We start from the raw sequence: 10,216 nt of genomic DNA on the forward strand, positions 1-10,216 counted from the left end.
AAAAAAAAAAAATAAAAAAAAAAAATTAGCTTTAAAAGCTCTCTTCTGATCCAGACTAAAATACTAATATAGATGCAGCCTCAAAGCACCAAAGTCAGATTACAGTTCTAAATTTCTTGCTGTGGGAGTCTCCTTCTTCCTTCATTCCCCACAGAGCAAGTCTGTGGAGACTTGCCAGCTGCTTTATTGCAGCAAAGTTGGGTGCTGAGAGTTGCACTGTGACTTCTGTGTGACACCACTGCAGTGCAGAGCTGCCCTCCTGGCGGTACCAGGCTTTGCAAGAGTCCTTTAAACCAGCTGAGTTTGTCAGTCATTCATCAGATGGCCAGACAGAACAAGCTCAGCCTGGTAAATTAAAATGTGTCTAGGTACTGAAGATGGATCTCTTCTTGGGTAACTTTTAGGTATCTTCAGTGTAGATGTCTACGTCTAAGTCAGTCAGTTGTTCTCCCTTTATAAAGAAGACAAAGAGGCATTTCATCAGGCCTAGTTTAAATGTCTATGTTAGGATTAAATGATTCATGACCTAAAAGTTCCAGTTTTTCTCCAGTAAGGGGACTCTGAGCAACCATTTAGAGGCACCCACGCTGTAGATGAGAAGCCCACTTCTCCTTTCTGTATCTGAGCCAGACTTCAGAGATGTACTTGAGGATTCCTCTTGAGGGTTGGATTTTTTTTTGTCAGATTGAATCACTTTTCTCATTTTCTGTTATTTTCATATCCAGTGTGCTAATGATGACTTCTTTCACAAGTTTTAATCAGCTCTGGGTGTTTTCTCTCTGGCCCAAAGTGTCTCACAAACATATCAACCATCACTAGTTCTCACCCCATGATCTGAGCTCCAATCTTATTAAATCCCAGGACTGCATACAGAAATACTGATGCTGGAACAAGATTTAATTTATATCTTGGTGGATTGTTGACAGCATTGATAGCCTGCAGTGCATTAACATACTGAATTATCAAGCCCCTTAAAGGAATAATGAATACTGCTTACACCGACTTTCTGCCAAAAACATTCCTTTGTAATGTAAATGAAAGAACACACCAAAGCGGTTCGATACACGTCTCACCGCTGTGTCTGCTCAAACCGACAGTGCTGAAAAGGGCTGTTCCTATTCTATCTTTTTAGCCCTAATGTGATGCTTACACTACCATGGATGCTTTATTTTTCACTCTGGGATGCCCTCAGACCTGTCAAGTATTTCCCTGCTTAAGGACAGCTAGGAGTGGTGTTAGAGGGTGACAAATTTCACATAAATGCAAAAATTAATCATTATTTTCATCTGGGGCAGAACAGGGAGATGATCATTACATTCTAGAAACCGCAAACACCTGCATGAGGGTGAATTGCTTGTGTTAGAGTTTCAGCCAGCTCCCTTAAAAAACATCCAGAACACTCAATATTGTTACTCATGCATGGCTGGCAATCTTTATTTTGTTTTCATCCTGATTCCTTTGAAGAATTCATTTAATGAGCACAACCCTGCATCATGGTTTTTTTTTTTTTCTCCTGTGTTCCTTGCAATGTTGACATTATCTCCTGATCTTAACTTGCAGCCTCCCACTACAAAGAAACACCGCCACAAAGCACTGCAAGCCAGGAAATGGCATCGCTTTAATGTTCTTAAGAAAAAACAATTGGGTTTTGTCCTTTTTAACATCAATTTCAAGAATAAAAATTGCCTCTGGTTTGTTAGCCATACATTTCTGTTGTAGGATGAGTATGGGGATTTTTTTTTAGGTTATGACAATGATGAAGCAAATACATTGTTTAGTTGCTCTTACCCTCTTGGTAAGAGTCCTCCTGTCCTCTGAATAAGCCGCGTTTACTCAGCAAGGAAGCTGCTCCTTGCTTCCCGTCCCTGGCCTGGATCAGTCCTTTTCGTTTTTGGCTGTCCTCAGCTCTGCCTGCTGAGTCTGGATTTGGCTGTACTCTTCTGTCTGTGTCCTGGTTTGCGTTTTGCTTTGTAATGACCTTTGTTTGACAATGTATTTTAACAGCTTTATCCACTGTTATTTCTGATTTTATCTGCAATTATGGTGACAATGTGGGGGTTTTTTTAGTTTTGCTTTTGGTGTTTTTTAACAATGCCATTGATTAACATGTGTAATTTGCACTCCCTTGTTCATCCCCAAATCCTGGAATTTCCCGGCTCACCTAGGTTGGGGTTTTTTTTTGACAAATTGACTCCTCCCAAATCTGTCTGCAGTCAAACTCCTGGATATGATGTACTGAAGGAGGACAAAGCACTCATTGTGTATTAGCACATTACCACCAATATTTTGCTGGCCCACTTTGCCACATGCAAAAGGACAATGATGTGCTTATTCACTCATCTCTTTATTCAAGACCGTTTGGATGCCACTGATTCATTCAGCCTGGTCAAACACCGATGTGAAAGAATAGCGATGTCTTTCCCGAGCCCATCAAAGGCTGCCTGTACTCCAGCTGCCAGGTGGCTTCACGCTGTTACATGGCATGTTACAAAATGAAACGGGCTAATTCTGGAATACTGCACATGCTCACTGTGTTCAGATAATTTTGATCACTGCATCAGATTCCTAAAGTGAACATTTGTTACCGTTAGTTGTTAACACATAACTCAGATTCTCCATATTAGGAAAAGATCTTTCCTAAACCTTGTTAGCTCTCCAGTGTCACTAGAAGCAGAATTTCATCTCTAGAAGCAGAATTTCATCTCTTTAAACTTAACATCTTGCATGCTCTATTGAGATGGCAAGTACACTTAATGTATTGGCGGCACCATGGAGATAAAGGGGCAGAGGCTTTTACAGGCTCTACTAACATGTTTTCTTCAGAATAGAAGAACACAGTAGCATTATGATGAGGCTGTCCCGTGGTGATCTAAGGAAGCCTGTGATAGGGAATATTACAGGGGCAACAAGTAAGATAAAAAAATAACTCCTTTCATTCCAGAATCTGTGTGCACCAACTGCTTACAGAGTTTTCTCTGAAGCTCACATTATGTGAAGCATAACATGCTTCAGTCCCATCTCAAATCAGGTTTGTGTCACAAACTGTGGGCCATTTCTTGCTCCTCATCACTCCGAAGTAGTTGAATTCTTCGGCTGCGCAGTCTTCTCCCTCCAGCCTGCACACCCTGAAGTCATCCAGAGTCTGGCAGGGATGGGGAAGGGTCACTCTGAGGTGCCATCAAAGAGTAACAGGCAGGGCTGATGCAGAAGACAACTCTGCCCCAGTGCAGCTGGGGAGCTGGACCTGTGTTTTAATGCTGTGCTGCACAGTTTAACCAGGTAAACTAGCCCAAATGGTTGTAAAAATCGCTAGGCCTGTGATAAGTAAATGAAAGCCAGTATTGTTGGTGGTTTCTGTTTCTGATTGTATTTGTTTGCTTGCTTTTATATCTCAAACTATGCGTTTTTGCCTTAATCACAAGCTAAAAGCCCTGTGGAGCATCAGTGACCTAATTAAAAATGGCTTCCCTGATGAACTTCTTCCCCAGTTTATGCATTTATATAGGTTTTCTACAGCTGACATACAAAGCATGATATTGGAAAAGGATGAAAAGCAGGTGGTGGCAGTCACCACTTGTGTTATTTGGCCTTGTGCCAGCCAACGAGTAGAACTAACAGATCATCCTCTGGAGGTGCCCGTTTTTCTCCATTGACTGCATAAGGAGTGTTGTGTGATTAGCTCAGGCCTAGGCATCTACACATTAGGTATCTCAGGGCATATAAATGCCCCAAATGAGAAGCCTGCTCAGGCCAGGAGGATGTCAGTCTGTGTCTCCGGTTAATGTCCCAGAGAAGACAATCGCACAGTTTGGGGGGATTTGGGCCTACTCTGAGTACACTGATAAGTCAGGTCCTACATCCGGCACAAGTAGAAAGTGCCTGGTTTAGGAATTCTGGAAGTTCAAGACAGGAGATACCATGTGCTGTCAGATCAGAAATGTCCATTTACACGTCCAATGGCAAAGACAGGTCTGTAGTACATCTTCCCAACAGAAATATGGATGCTCAGGGAGATTAAGGGCAGGATCGAGTTTGTAACAAAACACCTAAATTTAGTTGCTTACACATAGCTGTATGCCTACAAGCTAACTAGGGCTGTAAGCATCCATTAGATAAATGGAGCTCTGGTCAATACAGTCCACGCGGCTTTCAAAGCGATTCAGCCAACCAACCAGTCACATACAGGCACAGTTGGCCTATGCCTATATGTGGTAAGCATACACCTAGTAGGTGTATCGTTCCCTTTGAGATGTCCTAGAGTAGCCAAGACATCTGCATGGTCCTGGAAGCTATACCGTGGGACCTACTGAGCCTATGGAGCACCAGTGCCCTTCTGCAGCAGATGGATACACTAAGGGATCTCCAAGGGCACTTGGATGCCTACATTTGGGCTTCTGAATCACACTCTCAGTTTGTCTTTCAGGGAGAAGAATCTTTCTAGGTTCCACTGCCAAAATTACTAGTTTGCCTGGTGCAGTCCAGGAGCCCTTCATCAAAACTTAATGGCATCATCTAACGCTGTATGAATTTCTGGCAAGTAAATGTCATTTCTTAGCAGTGGTGTCAGGCAGCTGACCTGCTGATGCACCATAGTCAAGCCCTACTGCAGGAAAGCTGAGCATGCTAACCCAGGCAGCTGGTTTCAATCCATCACAAGGGTGATGTAGGACCCTGGCTATAAATCAGGGGTTGCTGCACAGCAGCTCATTTAGACCATGTTGCATCCTACAACTGAATTAATTTCCTCTCAAGAAATTGGCTGCAGTCTTGTGCCATGTTTGAATGGCCAGTCTGGGAAGAAACTGAGCAGAATCTTAGAGGCTTAAGGACTAGACTGAGACTACTTCTCTGACCACCTAGACAGACCGTCTTAAGGTAATACACTCTTTTATTAATCTGTTCTGGGCTTACCTTGGCTGTGACCTTTTACAGAGCCCTAGTACAAGACACTCCAATAAACAGGGCTTTAGTTAAGGTCTTCAGGGTTGTAATCATAACCCAGCAAAAAAGGGAAGAACTTCCATTGGCTTTAGTGAGCTTAATAGACTGATCTGTAATGTCTAGCGTGATCTATGTGAAGTCTTTTCTTCTCTGCAAATTAATTTTAGATTTCAATAGAAACAAATGTATGCAAATATACAACCTGACTTCTGAGTTTCCAGTTAGTTAATCATTTCCAATGACATTCACTAGAGGAAAAATATGGAGAACTTTATAAATTAGATTCACCTTCTATAGATACTATATCAGGCTTGGCATTTAGCAATCTGGGGCATTACTGAACTAAAGAAGAGAATTAAAATTCACCATAGTCAGACATTCATTGAGAACGCCCAGTTCCTTTCAAAAATAAGCCAACAAGGTAACAAAACCCATTAAAATACCAGTCAGCTAGAGCTATTGCATACAAACCATTGTCATACCTGTCTGACTTTGTACACTTGCACAAATATATGTTGGTGTCCAAATATATTCAGACCCTTGTCCAAACGTATGTTAATAATACTGTAACTCCCAGATATTTCTGTTGTATTGCTGCCTTTCTGCATTTCTAAAATCTACCTTTGTATGTTTAAGTATCCACTATGAATCATTTTACATTATCTCGACTAAATTTCATTTTACCAATGTTATTTATTTTGCCCTCTTCTGCTATTTATCAAAGTGGTTTTGTAGTCTATTCATATCCTCTAAGGATGCATAATCCCTCCCAGCTTTATATCACCTTAATATTAGGTTGGTAAGACTCTCCACAGTTTTTAATTGACCTCTCTGGTATCCTATTCAAAACATCCTCCCAAGATAATGATGAAGTATTACAATTACCTCATATTTAATTTTTAATAACATTTTACAGTTATCACACTGATGATACACATGCAGCATTAGCTTCCAGAAAGTGATGTGGTGTCCATTTTGAAGTCCTTATAAAACCATGTCCTCATGAAAGAAAAAAAAAATTTTTTTCACTAATCTGTGCTGTTTAAAATGTATGTAAAAGTATATAACCAGAATTCAAATGCTTATGTTTTTTCATCAGCTTTATGAAAGTCAGTATTTGTGTGACAGTGGTCTGCATTTCCCTAGGTCTTCTATCATTCTTCAGAAATGGGTAGGGTAAGAACTCCTCTGGCCTGTGTTATGCGGAAGTCAGATTATTTGATCGAAACAGGTCCTCCTGGCTTTAGCACTTACTCAACTTCTGTTGTACTGGAATACTCTGGTGAACTCAAGTGCCAAAATTCACCACCTTCTCAAAAATTACTACCAATTACGACTGTGAGATAAATGGAATTAATTAATTTTTTTATTCAGATTTGTCTTGTGGGGATCTGTTCAAGCTCTCAAATACCACTCTAAGAAGCTATGTAAGGTGCTAGAGCCTATTCATGAATCCTGACTGCCTCCAGTTCACAACCAGAACCAGCAATAAGCTGCAACTGTGAAAGAAGACATTGTTCATGGAAAAAATGCACGCACCTGGCAAAGTGCAGATCTGCCCCACCACAACCAAAGCTTAGAGTATTCTTATCTCAAAAAGTCAAACCCAGCTGAGAGACAGTCATGAGTAACATGATAAAAATAGCAGATGACTCTTTCAGGGAAGGAACCCTTCATTCCTCATTCAGCTGCACAACAGTGCAGCCAGGTCTCAATAGGCGAACTGGATGCCCCATTGCTGTCTAACTAGCAACTCTTGCTGGATGTTGATCTACGTAAGAGCTGTTCAATTTTCCTTTCCTGAGCAAACTCACTTAGAAACTAGCCACTGTCCAATGATAAGCTAAAGGTTAAAAATCAATTGCATGAGAGCTGAGTCCAGCTAAAACTGAAATTATTTGGATGGGTATTTGAAACATTTTGAAGGCTTGTATCATTGGTGCCACTGCCTTTTTTTAAAGCGCCATACCAACAATCAGTCAATTCAGTTTCTAACTTGAGAGTTCTTCTAGCCTACCTGCTGATAATAAGCTCCTTTACGGCAGTGAATAATGCCTTACAATATTTCTGGTTGGCTAGGAAAACCTGCACCACCCTGGCAATCCACCACCAGCCAGCCTCATTTCTGTCACTTCTTGCATAGATTGCAAGCAATATGGTATACCTAGTTATCGACCCTCAAGAAACTCCAGAAATACATCCCAGCACTTCAGGAAACTCCATCACATCACCTTAGCAGCATGGACTACTGTAAGTAAGTCAAAGCGGTCTTCTGCTCTTGGCACTGGCTTCCCGTAGCAATACCAAGTCAATTAATTTGACTCCCAGTTCTTATCAGTGGCCTGAGATCCACATCCTTTAAAAATCCTCCTAAAGCTCTGTGATGAGGTTTGGCTGATAGCTTTGCTCTTCAGGTAGAACTGAGCTTTCTATAATAAGGTGCAGTTATTCGCACAAGAGATGGAGCTTTCTTGCAGGAAGATCTTTAGTTTGTGGGATTAATTGCCATGCAAACTAGATATCATCAAAACCTTCACCTGATTTTTGATGCATGCACAAGGCATGCTTTTGAGGCTCCGCTGTCCCTAGTATAAACACAGTCAATGTGAGGGAGCATGCAAACTAGTATCATCAAAACCTTCACCTGATTTTTGATGCATGCACAAGGCATGCTTTTGAGGCTCCGCTGTCCCTAGTATAAACACAGTCAATGTGAGGGAGCATTGACAAAAGCTGTAGCAGGGGAGAGGAAGCAGAGCTGGTCTATACTGGGACCAGTTGATGTTGGCCAATGGGAGCAGCTAGTCAGCAGGCAGTCAAGACAAACGGGTTCCAGACATCAGAATTTCTTAAGTCAGTTCCTTCAAACTATGCCAACAGCATGGGAGGACATACTGTGGAAGCAGGAAACAAATCTGCCTTTCCTCCAAATAAGGCCAAAGAAGAGGGAACTCTCCAAAAATGTGAGACATAAGCATGAGTTTTATAAAAGACTGTTCCCCCAGCTGCAGCTCTAGCATCCAGCCTTACTGCTTGCCCTCTTACAACCTTGCTTGTGGCTTCTTGATGGGGATTTTTTATTCCACATTAAAACACTGTCTGCTGGCAAGAATGAGGCTGAACCTTCCTGTACACTACATGCATTCCTGGATATCACATTTCAAAAAATTTTCCAAAAACATTTCCAGTAGAGCTTGAAAACCTACAGAAAAAGGTCAAAAGGATGACGAGAGGAATCCCATGGCTTTCATGCTAGGTAAGACTGAATAGGGTAGGACCTTGCATCTTGGAAGAAAAGCAATAGGTATTGAAGTGACAGAGGTCTGTAAAATTGTGAATAGCATGGAGGCAAATAGGGAGCAATTGTACTCTGTTTCTCATAAAAAAGAACTAATCAGCATCATATGAAATTACAGTATTTTATATTCTGATATATATACTAGATAACGTATTTAAACTATGTAAGATTGTCTCACTGTGTAACGGAGGTCAAAAGTATATGTAAACAGTATAGAAACAGGTTCACTGGTGGCTATTAAAATGAAGACTCAGATGCAACCTTTTGCTCTGGAGGTTTCTATAGCTTTGATTTTTCATAAGCTGGGAAGATACGTCAGGGTAAACTGTTAAGTAAATGTCTCATTTCTTAAATCCTTCAGTAAGTATCCCTGAACGACCATTTCCAACACTAGAAGAGTGGGCAAGATTGACCAATTTGTGTAAGATCATCCTGTTGTCCCATTATTGCGGAACGGGGACCATCTCCAGTGCTGCGGCTAAAATAGAGGCGGGGGGTTGGGCTGAATGTTGGGGTGGGGGTCTTGGCTGGGGCCACCAGGTTTGATCTTGGACTGAGTGGGAGTAGCTGAGTCCTGAGGAGGGCAGCAGCTGGCATGATGGTCAGTAAGGGGTGTTGGAAAGGCTGAACGGGCTTCATTAATCTCCATGAAGAGCAGAGGAGGAGAACTGTCTTGGCCAAGGCAGGTGATGGTGGGGGAGGCAGAGGCATGGGCACCTGAAGCAGACTGAGCCATAGGACAGGCTCGTAGCTCAGCCATGCAGCTGTGGCTGCATCTAGGTGAGCTGCAAATAAGCTTGCCTGAAACAAGGCCTGACAGCCAGGGTGTTCCCAGTCATTTCTGTTCCTCGGTGTCAGTGCGTACAGCTCATACACTTCAAATGAACCTGAGGGAGCGTTATGTGAGTGATATGAATGCATCTAAACACGATGCTGCAGCAACTTGAGTTAAAATGACCTTTCAGTTTATAGAAAGTGGATTGGGAAACAAGAATATGTAGATGATATCGTCTCTACACTGATGATCCTGACATCCAGTTAAAATGTTGGTACCTGCACTTGAAGAGGATGCTAAAACATTGAAGCAGCAGCAGGAAAAAAGGCACAAAAATGAGTGAAGGAATGGGGAAGGTAACTCACGGTGAGAGGCTGAAGAAGCTGTTTGGTTTACCAAGAAGAGGACTGAGATGACTTGATGATAGTGCACATCTTTAGGAGCAGTCAATATACCGGACACCACAGAACTGCCTTTAAGGAAAAGGCAGAAATCCGTGAGTGTGAACTGAAGCCTGACAACTCTGGTTAGAAACGAAGAACACATTTTTAATCATGAGGGTGAGAGCAGCCACTGGAACAACGTGCTAAGCCTTCAGATCATCACGTCTTCACTCCAGGCAGTGTTCCTGTCCAAAAGGCATGCTCTAGCCAAATACAACATACACTGCCACTGCCCCTGCCAGATCCATCCTTGAATGTCATGTCAGTTTTATCCCCAAACTCTCAGGAGTTTTAGGAGCAGCTGAAACTGGCTGGGTACCACACTATTGCCCCCTCCAGTCCTGTCTCCTCTGGCACCTGCATATTCCTCGAGGTCCACCTCACCACAACCCTTCCCATGTCTAGTGGACAACCTGTTTTTGCACACTGCTGGTAACATGACTCCTTCTGTCACCAAATAAGCATCTGCTTCACAGACCACTGCTCTGGGGCAGCTGCCACCCCCACTCTTCTCGATAAACATCCGCACCCACTTGCTTTTCTCGTAACCCTTTAGGGGACACCGAGGTCTCCTCCAAGAGGAGAAATCCCCTCGGGGTGCACCTCCTCGGAGGGGGGACTTCCGCCATCTCCCTGCGGAGCACGGGTTTCCCGAGGGCCGCCCCAGCCCCGCGGCACCGTCCCCCGGCAGCCCAGGGGCCCCGCGGCCGGGCGAGCAGCGCCCGGGGCGGCGACGGGTGGCGCTGGGACACTCCGCAC

Source organism: Aptenodytes forsteri, unplaced genomic scaffold (assembly GCF_000699145.1).
Source record: "Aptenodytes forsteri isolate BGI_AS27 unplaced genomic scaffold, ASM69914v1 Scaffold256, whole genome shotgun sequence".
Lineage (NCBI taxonomy): Eukaryota > Metazoa > Chordata > Aves > Sphenisciformes > Spheniscidae > Aptenodytes > Aptenodytes forsteri.